The sequence below is a fragment of the Nelumbo nucifera genome, chromosome 1 (assembly GCF_055504915.1).
Source record: "Nelumbo nucifera cultivar China Antique chromosome 1, China Antique-T2T, whole genome shotgun sequence".
In the NCBI taxonomy this organism is placed as follows: domain Eukaryota; kingdom Viridiplantae; phylum Streptophyta; class Magnoliopsida; order Proteales; family Nelumbonaceae; genus Nelumbo; species Nelumbo nucifera.
The window spans coordinates 128,474,208-128,492,815 of record NC_142649.1 but is presented as its reverse complement, the minus strand read 5'-3'; positions in this window follow the sequence as shown (position 1 = coordinate 128,492,815).

Here is an 18,608-nt window from a genome sequence, read left to right as displayed (position 1 = left end):
TGCATTCCAGGAAGTTTTTTTTTTCTATTTTTATTGTTGTATAACATTCAGGCATGTGAACTAAGGCCTAGACTTTAAGTCTAAAATTGGTTTCCTCAATATTTTGAGGATTAGGATTCTTGCTAACACAAATTAGCTCATACATATATATGTCACCAGAAACAAATGTTAATTAATTAATATTAAATGATATTAATTATAAAGCAAATATAGCACAAGGTTGGTTTCTGAAGTTACTTTACCATTTAATAACTGATAAACATGTGAAAGGACGTTTTACTAATTACTAGAAATTATTACTTATAAATAATTGATAGGAAAATTATGTCACAGATTTTTTTTCAAACATAATACTCCCAATTTCTACAAATAAAAATAATAATAATAATAACTCTCAATTGGAGAAATCAGGTTTAAGTGTGAGAATGAACACTTTGTATAACAAATGGCAAAGGTTAGGATCAAGACTGCCCTAGATGGCTGGGACCAACATTGAGTAATGGCTTTTATGTATAATGCTTGATGATGGTAATTTGGCCCAACCTGGTAATAGGGGGATACGTGATACGACCTAAACTAGCAGGCTGACAGCTCACTCTGACACATCAAGTCCGTAATGGATCGAGCTCGGATAACCAGACCACCTCAAGACAAGTCTATCTCGGGACGAGTATACCTCGGTGCAAGGTTACATCAGGACCACCTCGGTCCCAAGGCACTTCGGCATTCATATCAGGTCAGATCTAAAGAGCACGAGCTCAGAAAATGCTAACCAACCACCGCATGGCAACTCCAGAGATCTTGTCACCGTACTCCGCGTCTTACGGGATTGTACCTTGTAACGGCTATATTAGCTCACCCACTCCCCGATTCAGGCGAAAACGGGCAATCTTACCGGTTGGTGGCGTTATCCCCACCTAACACGAAAACGGATTACATCACAGCGGAGATCCAAGAATTGCTCCACCAAACCCACGAGGACTCCAATATATAAAGACCTCACCCCCCAAGGGTGAAGGTATGCGTAATCTCTACTCTCTAGCTCTCTCACAATCTACTATCATCTTCAAGCTCACTATTAAGTGTTAACTTAACCATCAGAGTGACCTCGCCGGGTAAGCCACCCCGGGTTCTCTGATTCATCTCTTGCAGGTTCCTCAGTTTTTGTCGTTGCTGGTAGTCAGATCATCGCCTACAGGGAGCAGCCAGATTGCGCTACATCATTTTGGTGTTGTCTGTGGGAAATCGCTACTAAAAGCCTTTGTCTCAATTTCAAAAATCTCAAAGCTCAGAATCAAATCTATGGCTTCCTCCAGCAACGTCGGACGAAACAACGAAGTGAACGTCTCCGGGGGGCAACCTCAGTTCCTATCTGTCTGCATAGGTCAATTCACCTTACCGCTCTCCACGAGTGGGATCCCAGCACTGACTGTACCTCAAGCAACTGTGCCCGTAATTATTAGAAATTATTTATAAGTAATAATTTCTAATAACAGATTTCTAATTATTAGAAATTATTACTTATAAATAATTGATAGAAAAATTATGTCACAGATTTTTTTGTACAGATATAATACTCTCAATTTCTACAAATAAAAATAATAATAATAATAAGTCTCAATTCGAGAAATCAGGTTTAAGTCTGAGAACGAACACTTTGTATAACAAATGTCAAAGGTTAGGATCAAGACTGCCATAGATGGCTGGGACCAACATTGAGTAATGGCTTTTATGTATAATGCTAATATTAAAAAAAAGTTTTAATTATTTCCATTATATAACCTATATATATTGTTGAAAGAAGAAATAATATTTTTTTTTTATCTGCCAAGACACTAATATTGAATCCAAACTAAGAAAAACGCAATATATATATATAAGAATAGCGTCCTGATGGCAGCAGAAACCAATTAAGAAAATGTTGAAATGAGATGCTGTTAAAGTGGATGGGAATTTGGGAAATGAAAAGAAGAAAGATGGCTTGTAATGTGCGTTTAAATAAAATCAACTAGAATGGTCTTTCATTATCTTTTCTTATAATAAAATGGTAATCTAAATTCCCAATATTGAGCATATAATGTTATATTAAACACAAACTTTCGTATATACACTAAATTTATACTTGATGTTGCTCAATCCGAGGTAGTGCACGAACCGAGGAGAGCAACCAGATAGTCCTTTCCAATAGGGCAGAGCTGAACTACAAGGATGAGGCTGCATTATAAGATCTGCGATCAATAAAGGAAAAGTCAGAGGCCCGATGAGCTATCCTCGGGTAGATACTCCAATGCTCAAGTCAGTAGGAGGTGGTAGATGGTCGGGCCGAGCAATGAAAGAGTTGGTCCGAGCTAAGAAGTAGTATGTGTGTCAAAAGTTGGGGGTCCCTTACCTTGAGCATGGAGTACCTTTTTATAGCCGAAGATTCGTGTCCTGATCGGATTGGGCTTCTGGGATTGTCGGAATGAGGTTAGCCACCGATGTATTTGGGATAGAGTCTCATTCCCCAGTGGATTCATCTTCCTTACTCCTCTTTATCCATAGTTGTGCTCATCCATGTGACGTATAGCTAACGTGGCTGAAAGGATAAGATGGGGGGGGGGGGGGGGGGGGGGGGGCACAATAATAGCGTGGCTCAGCCAAGCTATGCCAACATGGCCAAGTGATGACTGGGTGGCCACATGTCTTTCAAGACCAGCTCGGCCATGACTCGAACACCACTCCCACAGTTCTGAAGTCGAGGAATGAAGTGTTCCCACTTCGTTCCTCGGCTGAGGAACTTCCAAGTTGATGTCTGGTCCCTTGATGTTCCTCTATGTTTGCTAGAATGTGAGGTCCACACAATGTGGGCTGTGGCTGGGGAGTTCTTCAATCGTCGGCTGTAGAACTCAGAATATTCTAACTTCAGAATCCAAACACCACTCCCCCAGTTCTGGAGCCAAGGAGGGGGGATGCTCGGTTGAAGTGTTGCACGGACGTGTAGCTCAGCAGGGCGTTGAGGTGTCAAGCTGAGCTTCGGGGTTCATCTCCCTGGTGGAGCCGAGGAAGGGCTCTTCGTTCCTCGATTGAAATGTTGCGTGGTTGCTTAGCTTGGTCGGCTATCGAGGAGGGGCTTTCCGATTCCTGTGGAGGCCGAGCTTCGGTGTTGAGGTCATTGTGATGCTCGGCCATGGTGTGCCGAGCTCTGAAGTTGGGAGCTTAGCTCGATTGGGTGTCGAGGAAGGGCTTTCTGATGCTGATGGGAGGCCGAGCTTCGGTGTTGAGGCGCCAAGCCGAGGAACTTTGAGTCGAAGTATTCGTATTTCTTGGCATTTGACTGTGAGACGATTTGTACAACCGCGCAATGTAGATGGTGGTCGGGGAGTCTTCAATCGTCAGCTATGGAACTTTAAGGTTTTTAATTCTGGAATCCAAACACCACTCCCCCAATTCCGTAGTCGAGGAGGAAGAATGCTCGGCCGGAGTGTAGCGTGGTTGGTCATCCTGACTAGGATGCCAAGGTGTTGGGCCGGGCTTGGTAGGCTAGCTGTTTCGGTGCTCGACGATGATGTGCCATGGAAGATTGTCAAGGTGCTGAAGTTCAGGTCACCATGATGCTCGGTGATGCTACATCGGGGAAGGTGTCGAGTCATCAAGCCAAGGAAGGTTCCGAGCTTTGAAGTCTGGGTCTCTCTGAGGCTTGGTAGTGCAGTGCCAAGGAAGGTTCCGAGCTTTGGAGTCAGCACCTCTCCGATGCTCGGTAGCGTCGCGCCGAGGAAGGTTTTGAGCTTCGAAGTTAGGTCTCTCTGAGGCTCGGTAGCGCTGCGCCGAGGAAGGTTCCGAGCTTTGAAGTGTAGGCCTCTTTAAGGCTCGGAAGTGCAATGCCGAGGAAGGTGTCGAGCTTTGGAGTCTACGCCTCTCCGATGCCCCGCCAAGGAAAGTTCTGAGCTTCGAAGTTTGGGTCTCTCCAAGGCTCTACAGCACAGTGCCGAGGAAGGTGCTGAGCTTCGAAGTCTACGCCTCTCCAAAGCCAGCTAGCTTCGCACCGAGGAAGGTTCCGAGCTTCGAAGTCTAGGTCTCTTCAAGGCTCAGTAGAGATGCACTGAGGAAGGTGCTAAGCTTCAAAGTTTGGGTCTCTTTGATGCTCGGTAGCGTCGTGCCGAAAAAGGTACCAAGTTTTGTAGTCAGCGCCTCTCCGAGGCTCGGTAGCGCTACGCTAAGGAAGGTACCGAGCTCCAAAGTCTAGGTCTCTTCGAGACTTGGTAGCGCAGTGCCGAGGAAGGTGCCGAGCTTCAGAGTTTGCACCTCTCCAATGCCCCGCCAAGGAAGGTTTTGGGCTTCAAAGTTTGGGTTTCTCCGAGGCTCGGTAGTGCTACTATTAGACAGTTTTGTATGCCCTTAGCTTCAATCAGAATGATGTACTTTATGAGTTTATTGTAAATGAATAAAAGTGCATATTTGATTCATGTTCCCTTGGTATGTTTCTGTGTAATACCCTTAAACTGGACACTTAATGAGACTCGTGTTAGTTTAGAATGTTCACAGCCAGTGGATCGGTCTAGGGAGACCTATCCTGACAAGGTTGACACTGTGGTGCCACCAAGTCGGTTGGGGTGGTCTGTCTCAGCTGCCAGAGTGAGACCCTAGGCACATATAGTGTAGGATTAATTGAATCTTTGAACTGGACCAGATTTCTAGTATTGCCCTGGACCTTGGAGATTGATGGGCAAAACTGGAAAGTTACACCCGACCCCTAGACTCGATTATGATACTGCACTAGGTGTCGAATTGGGTTGTCTTTGATATACCATTCAATGAGATCCTTAGCGGGGGTCAAAACCTGGGTATGTTGGGACAGTCTGAGAATTCATCTGAGTGGGTGATCATAGTGACAGGATCAGCCCTTTTGTCGGACAAAGGTAATGATCGGGGATGCACTCTTACTGATGGAAACCAAGACTGCCGGCAGCCGATTTCAACTGTTGAGATTTGTTTTGCAAAGTATATTTAATATGAGATATAAAAGTATATATATTATGGTTTCTAAAATGTTTGCAAGAAGGTTTTAATTCCCAGGATCCATATAAGTAGAGAGTGCAACACTGTTCCTTGCAGCCAAGGGAGAGGTCCTCTCTTGTCAAGCAGTCTATGATCATTATGGGCTGAGAGGTTAAGTGTAAGACCATTGAGGATAATACTTGATGGGCTAATCTTGCATCTGCCCATAGTCACTGGGTGTTACAAGGTGGCTTGGCCCAAGGACCACTTAGGGTAAGTGTTGGGCCCATAGAGCCCATTTGATGGGTTTCAAGGGGTGCATTGCCCATAACAGTGTATTCGGCCAGGCCTTGTAACAAAGGCTAGGCCAAACCCATGTGGCTGATGTGTAGATCAATGCTTGGGTCCCACGCCATACAAGGAAGCCCAACTGGGCAGCAACTAGGAAGGTTAAGTGAGTACATAAGCTTAATGGGCCTAAAAACCATTTCGAACTGGGCTATTTAATTAGTTAATTATGGGGCGGATTCTGAGATGGATTAGCAGATAGGATAAGGTCTTGACCCTATCCACTTAGAGAGTCCAGATCTGAATGTGATTCAGATCTTGAAACCTCCTAATGAGATTAGGAGAAAGCTAATTCAACCTACAAATAAGATAAGTGTTTATCCCTATCAGCTAAAGAAAGGTCTGATCCAAATATGATTTGGATAAGCAGCTCCTAATTGGATTAGGAGCTGATCCTTTGGGTTAACAAAAGAAGGAGGGGGCGGCAGCCTTTAAAAGAAAGAGATATTCACATCCTCTTGAGTGCTGAAATCACAGAAGGAAGAATCAAGCATCCCTACAGAATTCTTTCTCGCCGCCTCCCTATTCTTGCCGCCCCTGTTTGCCAGTTCGATCTCCAGTTGTGGGAGAAGTCAAGATTCAATCTTGACATCAGTTCTTTGAGAAAGGATTGATAGGAATCTGTGCTCATGTGCCATCCTACTATTTCTTACGAAGGACAGAATTCTTGGAGAAGAATACTGTTGATTCTGCTCCATCCTGCACTGCGCCATCTTCAGTGGGAGTAGTCTTTGGATCCTTCCTTGAGCATGAACACCTTCGTTGGGAGATACTATTTTTCCGTATCAGGTATAATCTTCTCCTACTGCTTTTGGTTCAGATCTGGTTCAGTTTATGGTTCAAGAATGATCCTTGAAAATATGATTTTCTAAATAGGAAATGCGATTCCCAATTGAAGGGAGAGAAAAATTTTTGAAATTCGCCCCCTTTATTCCACATTCTTTGGGCATCCATACGATGGATCTCTCATACCTTTAGTGGTATCAGAGCCAGGTTCAAATCTTGAACCAATTTGTTTCAGATCTGAACCGACGCAAATGCGTAACAAGTGTTCTCTTCGCCGCGTCATCAAGTGCCAACCACCGTGCCTACAGCCGCCACTCCAGCGTCCAAGTGTGTGTCACGGGTGGGCTATGCATGTACTTTTGTATGGGAGATTGCCAATGGCATTTGTAATACTGTAGTATGCTTTTTCACCTTTTTGATGTTTCTTATTGTCACTCCCCCAAAAGCTTAACGTACTCTTTGAGGGGAGGTAGGTAGTAGAGTGAGCTCATAAGCGTGTAAAGGTTAAGCACGAGATCCCCTCGACACTGTACTGTGTGCTTGTGCTTACCACTGATTAATGCAATACAAATAGCCTTTTGCAAATTCGTGTGCCATCTTGTTGCCTTTTTGTGTGTGTTTGCTTTGTTGCGTAGGCTTACTCGCCCATTTCGAGTGCCGCACAGGGCCCCAACGATTACCCCCGTGATAGTTGGTATCAGAGCAGGAGCTCCTTTTAAGCCATTCGACCCACAATGCGAGTTACAGCATGAAGCAAAATAGGGACATCGTAGAGGAGATCGAGCATGGACTCTCTGCATCCCATGAGGCCGATGATGCGCCCGCCGATGACATCGACAAGGACAAGGAACCGAAGACCAGCAAACGTGAGAAATCTTCCAACAAGCATGCAGCCGTTGAGTTGCGCATGCTGCGTTGCGAAGCCACCGTAGGTGAGATGCGAGACTCGATAGATGAGCTGCATCAAAACATGGAAGCCAAGGACAACACACTAGTTGAGATTGAAGGTCGCTTGAGTGGAGTCGTGGACGAGGTCCGAGACATAATTAATGGCACGCTCAAGCAAATTTGCAGCACTGTGCACCAACAAGAAGCAAGCTCCTCCAACTCGTAGGTCCAAAACAGGCTTGACAGTTTTCAAGCCCAGCTCGATGAGATGAAGAATGAGTGGGCAATGTGGAGAAGAAGCACCTCCACATCAATGGCCGTCCAGGCCCAACTAGATGAAATGAGAGCGGAGTGGGCCTCACTGAAGTCCACTGCATGTGCCGCCTCCGACACCCAAGCTCAATTAGAGGAGCTCAAAGCAGAATGTGCAATCTTGAAGAGGGTCGTCGCTAATCCAGCCAGCACTTCCTTTGCACATACTCCCTCCCACATCAAGATTAGGGAGCCAACTCCCTATTCGGGTACCCGCAATGCACGAGAGCTCGACAACTTCCTGTGGCAAATGGAACAATACCTTGTCGCCACCAATATGACTGATGAAATGACTCAGGTATGCACTGCTACTATGTATTTGACTGATGTCGCTATGTTGTGGTGGCGCAGAAGGTGTGTTGATATAGAACATGGTACGTGTGTTATCCGTACCTGGGCTGACTTTAAAAGAGAGCTGAAGAGACAGTTCTACCCAGAGAACGTGGAATACCTCGCTCATCGCAAGATGAAGACTCTCAAGCACGGCGACTCCCTCCATGACTATGTCAAAGAGTTTTCATCCCTCACATTAGAAGTCACCGACATGTCAGACAATGACTTATTGTTCAACTTCATGGATGGCCTAAAGCCTTGGGCCGAGCTCGAGCTCCAATGACGCAATGTTCAGAACCTTGCCTCCGCCATGGCCATGGCTGAACAACTTATTGAACAGAAATTATCGGATGACGAAAGAAGCAGACCAACCAGCCCGCGTACTACACATTCGAGTGGGGGAGATGGACAACCAAGTCCCCCGAAGGAGAAGCCACCCTTCAACCACAAACCAGTCGAGTACCACAAAGGGAAGAAGCCCCAAGGAAGTCTAAGCTACTACAACAATAGATATCAAGGGAGACCCAGCCGTCCTCCCATTTGCTACATTTGTGAGGAGGAGCACTTCACCAGGAATTGCCCAAAGCGAGCAAAGATGAATGCCCTCATTGCCAAGCTAAGTGATGATGAGCAGAGTGATGGAGAACGGAGTACCCATGCGCCAAGAGTGGGCGCCCTCCAACTTTTCAATGCCATGATGAAGAAAGGGGCTACCTCCAAACAGCCCTTCTCAATCAAGAGAGGACCAAGGTATGTTGATGTAACCATTGGCGGGAGGCCAACCAGGGCCCTAGTTGATGTAACCATTGTAGAGGCCAAGAGACTTAATTTGGCCGTCTCAAAAGAACCTGGCTGGCTCAAAGCAGTTGACACAGGTGCCAAACCTACTGAAGGCATGGCTCGCCGAGTAAGACTACAACTAGGCACCTGGGATGGAGAGATTGACCTCTCTGTCGTCCACATAGATGATTTCGATATTGTCCTTGGAATGGACTTCATGATACAGGCAAAAGCAGCACCAGCGCCTCACCTCGACACCCTGATGATCTTGGACGAGCAGTCACCTTGCATGGTAAACATGATCGCCACCGCCAGCACCAAGAAGAAGCATGTCTCTGCCTTGCAACTCCAACACCACCCTCCACCATTGATAGCAGAGAGATCTACAACAACCACCATTGCAACCAGAAGTGATCGCAACAAATCCGGGAAGAAGTCAGTGCCAGTGCCAGTTCCAGTGCCGCCACAACAACAGCAGCGGAAGCCACCTTTGCAGCAGAAGCCGCACACACCCACAACTAGTGGGCCCAACAGAAGACCCAAGGCTGTGTCAAACTTTGCCCACACCTACTACCACAACCACTGGGGAGAGCGAGTGCCACCCGAGCCATTTAGGGACCACATTCACATCATCCCTCAAGATAAATCCTGTAGTAGACTTCCTACCATGAAGCAGCCAAGCAGGGACTTAACTTAGGGACTAGCCATAGGTTTTCCCACCATCAAGAACATCCACTAGCATTCTACCCAACCTACTATCTGGGCCTTGTAAGAAACCCGGTTCGTAGAGCAGTCGAAGAACCTTCTTTCACCAACAACAAGTTCAAGCCTCAAGCAGAAGCTAGTCTTCGAGGACGAAGACAAAATTGAGTGGGGGAGACTGTAACAAGTGTTCTCTTCGCCGCGCCATCAAGTGCCAACCACCGTGCCTACAGCCGCCACTCCAGCGTCCAAGTGTGTGTCACGGGTGGGCTATGCATGTACTTTTGTATGGGGGATTGCTAATGGCATTATAGTAATACTGTAGTATGCTTTTTCACCTTTTTGATGTTTCTTATTGTCACTCCCCCAAAAGTTTAACGTACTCTTTGAGGGGAGGTAGGTAGTCGAGTGAGCTCATAAGCATGTAAAGGTTAAGCACGAGATCCCCTCGACACTGTACTGTGTGCTTGTGCTTACCACTGATTAATGCAATACAAATAGCCTTTTGCTAATTCGTGTGCCATCTTGTTGCCTTTTTGGGTGTGTTTGCTTTATTGCGTAGGCTTACTCGCCCATTTCGAGTGCCGCACGAGGCCCCAATGATTACCCCCATAACAAATGGGTAGAAGGCGTTCTACCCGATTTGCGCAGATATGGGTTTTGGAAAATTTGTTCCCAAAATTAATGTGCGAATAATCTGAAATTAATTTTATATAAATCTGATTATTATTTAGAACTGTTCTTTATGATTTTCTTGATTTATGGGTTGTTCGTACAAGAGGAGATCGAAATCTTAATTTGCGCAGGGAACCTGCGATTTTGTAGTTTTTGGATTATTTTGTTACATTTGGTCTATAAAATAATTTTTTTTTTTTTTAGACTGAATGTATAGGTATTTGATCTGATGTAATCATTAACAGAAATAGGATTTCTATTTATTTTATTTTTGGATTGAAGATGGAGGCGCAGAAAATGAGATTTCGCAGAGAAGGAGATTTCACAGATGGGAGAATTACAATCTGCGATTTGCAGTTTATGAAACTGCAAACTGTTATCTAACCTCTATTTTGCAGGATGGATTGTGCGAACGGCCCCGATTGACTTATTCTTGATTTTCTTTTATCAATATTTAATTTCAGATTATTTTCTTGAATTAAAGATTTAATTAAAGATCAAACCCTAGACCCATTTGAACCAAGATTGGTTCAAACTGTTTGGACCGAATCTAGGATTTAATCAAGGCTGAAAGTCAGCCCTAATTTTTCCATTGATGGGCCTGAGGATTGATATTTAATTAAATGGTTAATTCGGCCCAACCTGTAAAGGCCCAGTTTTAAATAGTTAAAACAGCTAAAAGCCCACTTAAAACATAAAGCTATATGGGCTTAACCATTCGACCCATATACCTAGATAATATTAATGGTTAATATTATGGATTTAAAATGGGCTTCAAATGGGCCTTACAGATGATTAAATTGGATCAATTTATCCCTGCATAAGATGTATGGATGTGTGATGTGCTACGTACATGGGCCATAAGTGCTTGGCCCATGCTCAATCGACAGTGGCTCTTACACACACCATGGCTGAATGCATATCATTGCCATGGTGTCCCTTTTGGTCATTGGATGACCTCCCTCAATGGTGGGCCCCACACCTCATCAAGAGGTCACGTGCGGAACCTTAGCCGATTTAGGCCCACCAAAATCTGGTTTTATGAAAGTCAATGGGAGCCACTTTGGTTTGACCTAAAATTAGAACTAGGGCGTAATTAATTGTTCCCTCCAGCTAATATGAGTGCATGTGATAGGGAGATTCATATGATGAACTCTCTAAAGACCTTCCATCATTAGCATGAGGATGGGTCCTTCAGTAATGAGGAAACGCACCAGAAAATGGGCTATCTATTTGCTGTTGGGCTTGTCTAAGTGTTTCATAAGATGATAGGGGCATCATAGACCGATGTGGGAGGGGCTTCACCAGAAAATGGAAACTCTCTCACGGTACCTTGGCGTTCACGAATATGATGGGTAAGCACTCACTAGACAGAAAGGTTTACCTGAAAACGGCTCTGAACTTTGTCTGACAGAGGCCAAAGGGAAAACTCATATGATGAGTGGATATGATCCTTCACAGAAAGGTGGTGGGGCTATGCAGCTGAAACAGTTGGTTCCATGCACCCTATGTGATTTCCCACATTTCTAGAGACAACCCGTAGTCTCCGTCACTGAGAAAGGAGGGAAATCTCAGAGATGAATAAATGGAAATGGAACGTATATTAAAATCCATATCTATGAAATGAACATGAATCAAATATGGTTGTGGACTGATGTTTGCTCTTTTATTAGAAAATGGCAAACGGATCATTTGCAAAATTGCTTGATGACAACAAGTTGAAGGGCCCAAATTATGCCGACTGGTATAGGAACCTTATGCTGGTCCTAGCTTCTGAAACGTTAGACAAAGTGGCAAAGAATTCTGCCCCAGAGCGTTCGGGTGATAGGGCTTCTGAGGCCCGAAGGAGAGACTATCAGGAATGGGGGGAGAAAAAACTCCCTTGCCCGGTGTTATATCATTGTCTCCTTGGACAATCCAATACTGAGGCAGTTCGATCAGATCGAACTTGCCAAGGACATATTGGACAGTCTCAGGACGATGTATGAAGAGCAAAATCGTTATACTCGACAAAAGGTCTTGAAACAGTTCATTACCGCACAAATGACCAAGGGCCAACAAGTTCACGACCATTGTCTTCGGATGATGGGATATATCAACGAACTGGAGGCTCTTAGATCCGGGCTGGACCTTGCGACACAGAAACTAGACGGTCTCTATGTTCTACATCCTTCTCTAGAAACTAACATAACCGAAACTACGTCGGCTGAAATCCCCAAGAAGAGAGCCCGTGATACAGTTAATCCCACGTGTCTGTGGCATTACCAACTTGGCCATATCGGTGTTGACCGAATCACACGGTTGGTAAAGGATGGTCCTTTGGATTTTCTAACTGTAAAAGATCTTCCCACCTGTGAACCTTGCCTGCAAGGCAAGATGACGAAACGGCCATTTAATGGTAAGCCTGAAAGAAGTACAGGCACTTTTGACCTAATACATACTGATGTATGTGGTCCCGTGAGTGTTAGGACACGGAATCAACACGTGTATTTCATCACCTTCACAGATGATTTTTCACGATATGGTTACGTGTACCTACTGAGACACAAGTCTAAATCCTTTGAAAAGTTCAAAGAATTTTGACAAGAGGTCGGGAAACAGTTAGAGAGAGAAATTAAAGCCCTTCGATCAGATCGAGGTAGCGAGTATCTCTCTGATGAATTCAGGGACTACTTAAAGGAAAATGAGATAGTATCACAATTAGCTCCTCCTGCTACACCACAACTTAACGGTGTTTCAGAGAGGAGGAATACGACCTTATCCAGATGAACCCTGTGTCTACAGGAAGTACAGTGGATATAAGGTTACCTTCTTGGTTCTGTATGTAGATGACATTCTACTCAATAGGAATGATGTAAGAATGTTAACTACGATGAAAGTATGGCTTTCACAGCAATTCTCCATGAAAGACCTTGGAGAAGCCTCCTATATACTGGGTCTTCGACTCTATAGAGATAGATCGAAACAGATAATAGGATTATCCCAATCTGCTTACATTGACAAAATAGTCAAAAGATACAGCATGGAAAACTCCAAGAAAGGAAATGTTCCTTTCAGGCACGGAGTCACTCTTTCCAAGAAGATGTCTCCCAAGACTTCTGAGGAGATTGATGGCATGAAAGACGTTCCCTATGCCTCTGCCGTAGGGAGCATCATGTATGCCATGTTGTGCACTCGTCCTAACATTGCTCAGGCAGTGAGTGTAATAAACAAATTTCAGGCCAACCCAGGGCAGGAGCACTGGACTGCTGTGAAAAACACACTTAAGTACCTTCGAAGGACAAAAGAGTTTTGTCTAGTATTCGACGGTAGTTCACTACTGATCCAAGGGTATACATATGTTGATTTCCAGTCGGATCCAGATGATAGAAAGTCTACATCTGGATATGTTTTCACGATAGGATCATGTGATGTTTGCTGGAAAAGCAGTAAATAAGGGTCCACTATAGACTCCACGACCGAGGCCGAGTACATTACCGCAAGTGAGGCTACCAAAGAAGCCGTGGGAGTAGTTCCGTCTAGCACATCACCCATCCCATTGTTGTGTGACAACAATGGAGCTATTGCTCAGGCTAAGGAGCCACGAGCCCACTCGAAGTCGAAGCACATCGAGAGGAAGTACCACGTACTGCGGGAGATTGTTGGTAGAGGGGACGTCTTGATTCAGAAGGTAGCGTCAGTGGAAAATGTAGCAGACCCATTGACGAAGCCACTATCACAGAAAGTGTTTGAGAAACACGTGGAAAGCATGGCATTCCGGCTTGTACCTGATTGGACCTAAGTGCAAGTGGGAGCTGTTAGACAGTTTTATATGCCCTTAGCTTCAATCAGAATGATGTACTTTATGAGTTTATTGTAAATGAATAAAAGTGCATATTTGATTCTTGTTCCATTGGTTTGTTTCTGTGCAATACCCTTAAACTGGACACTTAATGAGACTCGTGTTAGTTTAGAATGTTCACAGCCAGTGGGTGTCTTTGATGTACCCGACCCCTAGACTCCTAGACTCGATTATGATACTGCACTACGTCGGACAGTTTAGAACGTTCACAGCCTGTGCAATACCCGACCCCTAGACTTGATTATGATATTGCACTAGGTGTCAAATTGGGCTGTCTTTGATGTACCATTCAATGAGATCCTTATCGGGGGTCAAAACCTGAGTATGTTGGGACAGTCTGAGAATTCATCTGAGTGGGTGATCATAGTGACAGGATCAGCCCCTTTGTCAGACAAAGGTAATGATCAGGGATGCACTATCACTGATGGAAACCAAGACTGCCAGCAGCAGATTTCAATCGTTGAGATTTGTTTTGCAAAATATATGAGATATAAAAGTATATATATTATGGTTTCTAAAATATTTGCAAGAAGGTTTTAATTCCCGAGATCCATATAAGCAGAGAGTGCAACACTATTCTTTGCAGCCGAGGGAGAGCTCATCTCTTGTCGGGCAGTGTATGATCATTATGGGCTGAGAGGTTAAGTGTAAGACCACTGAGGATAATACTTGATGGGCTATTCTTGCTTCTACCCACACTCCCTGGGTGTTACAAGGTGGCTTGGCCCAAGGACCACTTAGGGTAAGTGTTGGGCCCATATAGCCCATTTGATGGGTTTCAGGGGGTGCACTGTCCATAACAGTGTATTCGGCCAGGCCTTGTAACAAAGGCTGAGCCGAACCCATGTGGCTGATGTGTAGATCAAAGCTTGGGTCCCACGCCATACAAGGAAGCCCAATTGGGCTGCAACTGGGAAGGTTAAGTGAGTTCATAAGCTTAATGAGCCTAAAGCCCATTTCGAACTAGGCTATTTAATTAGTTAATTATGGGGCGAATTCTGAGATGGATTAGCAGATAGGATAGGGTAAGACCCTATCCACTCAGAGAATCCAGATCTGAATGTGATTCAGATCTACAAACCTCCTAATGAGATTAGGAGAAAGCTAATCCAACTTACAAATAAGATAAGGGTTTATCCCTATTAGCTAAAGAAAGGTCTGATCCAAATATGATTTGGATAAGCAGCTCCTAATTGGATTGGGAGCTGATCCTTTGGGTTAACAAAAGAAGGAGGGGGCGGCAGCCTTTAGAAGAAAGAGATTCACATCCTCTTGAGTGCTGAAATCATAGAAGGAAGAATTAAGCATCCCTGCAGAATTCTTTCTTGCCGCCCCTGTTTGCCAATTCGATCTCCAGTTGTGTGAGAAGTCAAGATTCAATCTTGACATCAGTTATTTGAGAAATGATTGATAAGTAGTTGTGCTCACGTGCCATCCTGCTGTTTCTTGCGAATGACATAATTATTGGAGAAGAATACTACTGATTCTGCTCCATCCTGCATTGCGCCATCTTTAGTGAGACCTGTCTTTGGATCCTTCCTTGGGCATGAACACCTTCGTTGGGATATACTGTTTCTCCGTATCAGGTATAATCATCTCCTACTCCTTTTGGTTCAGATCTGGTTCAGTTTATTGTTCAAGAATGATCTTTGAAAATATGATTTTCTAAATAGGAAATGTGATTCTCAGTTGAAGGGAGAGAAAAATTTTTGAAATTTGCCCCCTTTATTCTGCAATATTTGGGCATCCATACGATGGATCTCTCATCCCTTCAGTTATGCCGAGGAAGGTGTCGAGCTTCAAAGTCTGGGTCTCTCCGATGCTCGGTAGCGCAGTGTCGAGGAAGGTGCTGAGCTTCGGAGTCTAGGACTTTTTGAGGCTCGATAGCGTTGCACCGAGGAAGGTGCCAAGCTTCGGAGTCTACGCCTCTCTGAAGCCAGGTAGTGTCGCACCATGGAACGTTCCGAGCTTCGAAGTCTGGGTCTCTTCGAGGCTCGGTAGCGTAGTGCCGAGGAAGGTGCCAAGCTTCAGAGTCTACGCCTCTCCGAAGCCAGCTAGCGTCGCGCCGAGGAAGGTTCTGAGCTTCGAAGTCTAGGTCACTATGAGGCTCGCTAGCGCTACGCTGAGGAAGGTGCCGAGCTTCGAAGTTTGGGTCTCTCCAATGCTCGGTAGCACAGTGTCGAGGAGGTGCAGAGCTTCGGAGTTTGCACCTCTCCGAGGCTCGGTAGCGCTACACTGAGGAAGGTGTAGAGCTTCGGAGTCTGCGCCTCTCTGAGGCTCAGTAGCGCTACACTAAGGAAGGAGCCAAGCTCGGATGTCTAGATCTCTCTAAGGCTTGGTAGCACAGTGCTGAGGAAGGTTTTGAGCTTCAAAGTTTGGGTCTCTCTGAGGCTCGGTAGTGCTGCACCGAGGAAGGTGCCAAGCTTCGAAGTTTGGGTCTCTCCGATACTCGGTAGCATAGTGCTGAGGAAGGTGTTGAGCCGTTGAGTCGAGCTCCCCTGATGCTCAACGATGTTGCACCAAGGATGGGCTCTCTATTCTTCGACTAAGGAATTTGTAGCTTAATTTTCGGAATCCGAACATCACTCCCCCAGTTCTGAAGTCGAAGGGTGGAGTTCTCGGCCGAAGTGTAATGCGGCTTCCCTTTGTTGGCATTGCTGTCAATTGCCCTGCCGAGGATTGAACAACTGCAGGTTGCTCTTAGAATTTTGCCTTCTTTTGTCTTTTTCTTCTTTGATAGCTTAGTATGCTGAGCTTTAACTTGCTATACTGATGGCTTAACTTAATGAAACTGTTTTGTTCTAAACTTGTGTGCATACATACGAGTTGGTTCCTCGGCCTTACCTTGGCCGAGGTCTAGGGTTGACCATGATTTTTAGTCTCCGGCTAGTGGTGCCAGAGTAAATTCCAAGCTCTCATCTTTGGGACTCTTAATTTCTGGTCTTGGAAGCCTTTGGGCCCTTCGTGGGTCAGCCGTTGTTCAGCTGGCTTTATGACGTTTTGTCACCAAAGTACGAAGTATGATGACCACCCTTTGGCCTTGGAGGGGGGGAGCGATCTTCTCCAATTTGGGCTCTGGCCGTTGATCAGCCAAGTCAGATGTTTGACTATACGCTGCTAAGCTAGCTACTAGTTATGCGTTAAGGGCTCGAGCCGTTATAGGTCGGTTGAGTCGGTTTTCTTAGTCGGTGATACACTGACGAGCTTCGTGTCGTGCTTGCTGGTAGGTCAGCTAATTCAGTGTTGCGCTGCCCACGTTGCGCAACATTTTTTACGCGGCCTACATGATGTATGTGCAATGTGTCGTGCATGCGTCGATCAGTCGGCTATGTAGTGCGGCTGTGTAGCGTGGCAGTGTAGTGCAGCGGTGTAGTGCAGCTATGTAGCGCGGCGGTCTAGTGTGGCAATGTAGCGCAGCAGTCTAGCGTGGTTGTGTAGCGCGGCTGTGTAGCACAACTATATAGTGCAGCTGTGTGTGTGGTTGTCGGGCTTGTAGGAGCGGGCCGTGGAGGCAGACCACCTTGTTGTTTCTTTCTTCTCACGCTTGGACCACGCTCCCCTCCTTTCCAATTGACGCATTTTGGGGTCCTCGGTATGAAGATCGTCCTTCATACGCGTTGGGGCATGTAGGGGGACGGCCCAGTTGGGCGATGCCACGCATCCTAGTGTCTGCATCATCTCGAAGATCTTATCGACTCTCTTGCATTGCTCGGAACTGTACAGGATCAATCGCGGGTGGAGGCTGTGGAATTTCTTGATGCAGAGGGCTGTGATGGTAAGATTCCAAAGATGGGAATCGGCCCATTGATCATTCGAACTAGTTCTTGGGCATCTTGATCGCTTTCTAGATTGTGCGGTGAGGAATGAAAGATTTTCGGGAAAGGCTTTTTGTGTGTTTCCCACAAACGGCACCAATCTGATGTTGCTCAATCCGAGGTGGTGCACGAACTAAGGAGAGCAACCAGATAGTCCTTGCCAACAGAGCGGAGCTGAGCTACAAGGAGAGAGCTGGTCCGAGCGGAGCTGAACCAGTAGTATGGGTGTCAGAAGTTGGGGGGTCCCTTACCTTGAGCATGGAGTATCTTTTCATAGTCGAAGATCCGTGTCCTAGTCATATTGGGCTTCCGGGGTTGTCGGGATGAGGTTAGCCACCGAGGTATTCAGGATAGTCTCATTCCCCAGCGGAGTCATCTTCCTTACTCCTCTTTCTCCGTAGTTGTGCTCATCCGTGTGACGTGTAGCTGATGTGGCTGCAAGGATAAGATGGGGAGCCAAAATAATAGCGTAGCTCGGCCGAGCTATGCCGACGTGGCCGAGCAATGATTGATCGGCCACATGTCTCTCAAGACCAACTCAGCCATGACCCAAACAATACTCATAAAAATACAATCTAATTAAAAGATAAAAAAATGTATTTGTTAATGGATATGAGAGAATATTAGTTATAAACTAAATAAAAAAAAGTTGGTTCCTCCACGTTTTAATAGATTATAAGACTAATTTGCATATAAAATATTAATTGTAAGAGGAGTTATTGTGGTTCAATTAATATGTTTGAAAGATATTACAGAGTATGATAAAAATTCTCAACTGACTGTTACTATTTGAAAGATATTACAGCGTACAATTGAATTACCAAAATATGGTTTTTATACAATTTTAGAGAGTGTTCATACTGCCCCTCAAAAGATGTTTTGTTTTTCAGGTAAGAGGACTCTACCATGGTGTGCTTCAAATGGTAGGTTTTGAAATTCATTAATGTCATGTTTGGTTCATAGAAATAGAGGTTTGAAATTGGAATTGGAATGAGCCTTTCTGATTCTAATTGTTTGGTTGGGCGGTTTCATTCTTATTCCTTGTGGAATGGCATTCGTCCATTTGAGGGGATGAATTCTCATTCTACTTTTCATGTGAACCAAATAGATTATGGGAATAGATCATTCTGATTCTGATTCTAAAGGATTTTGAT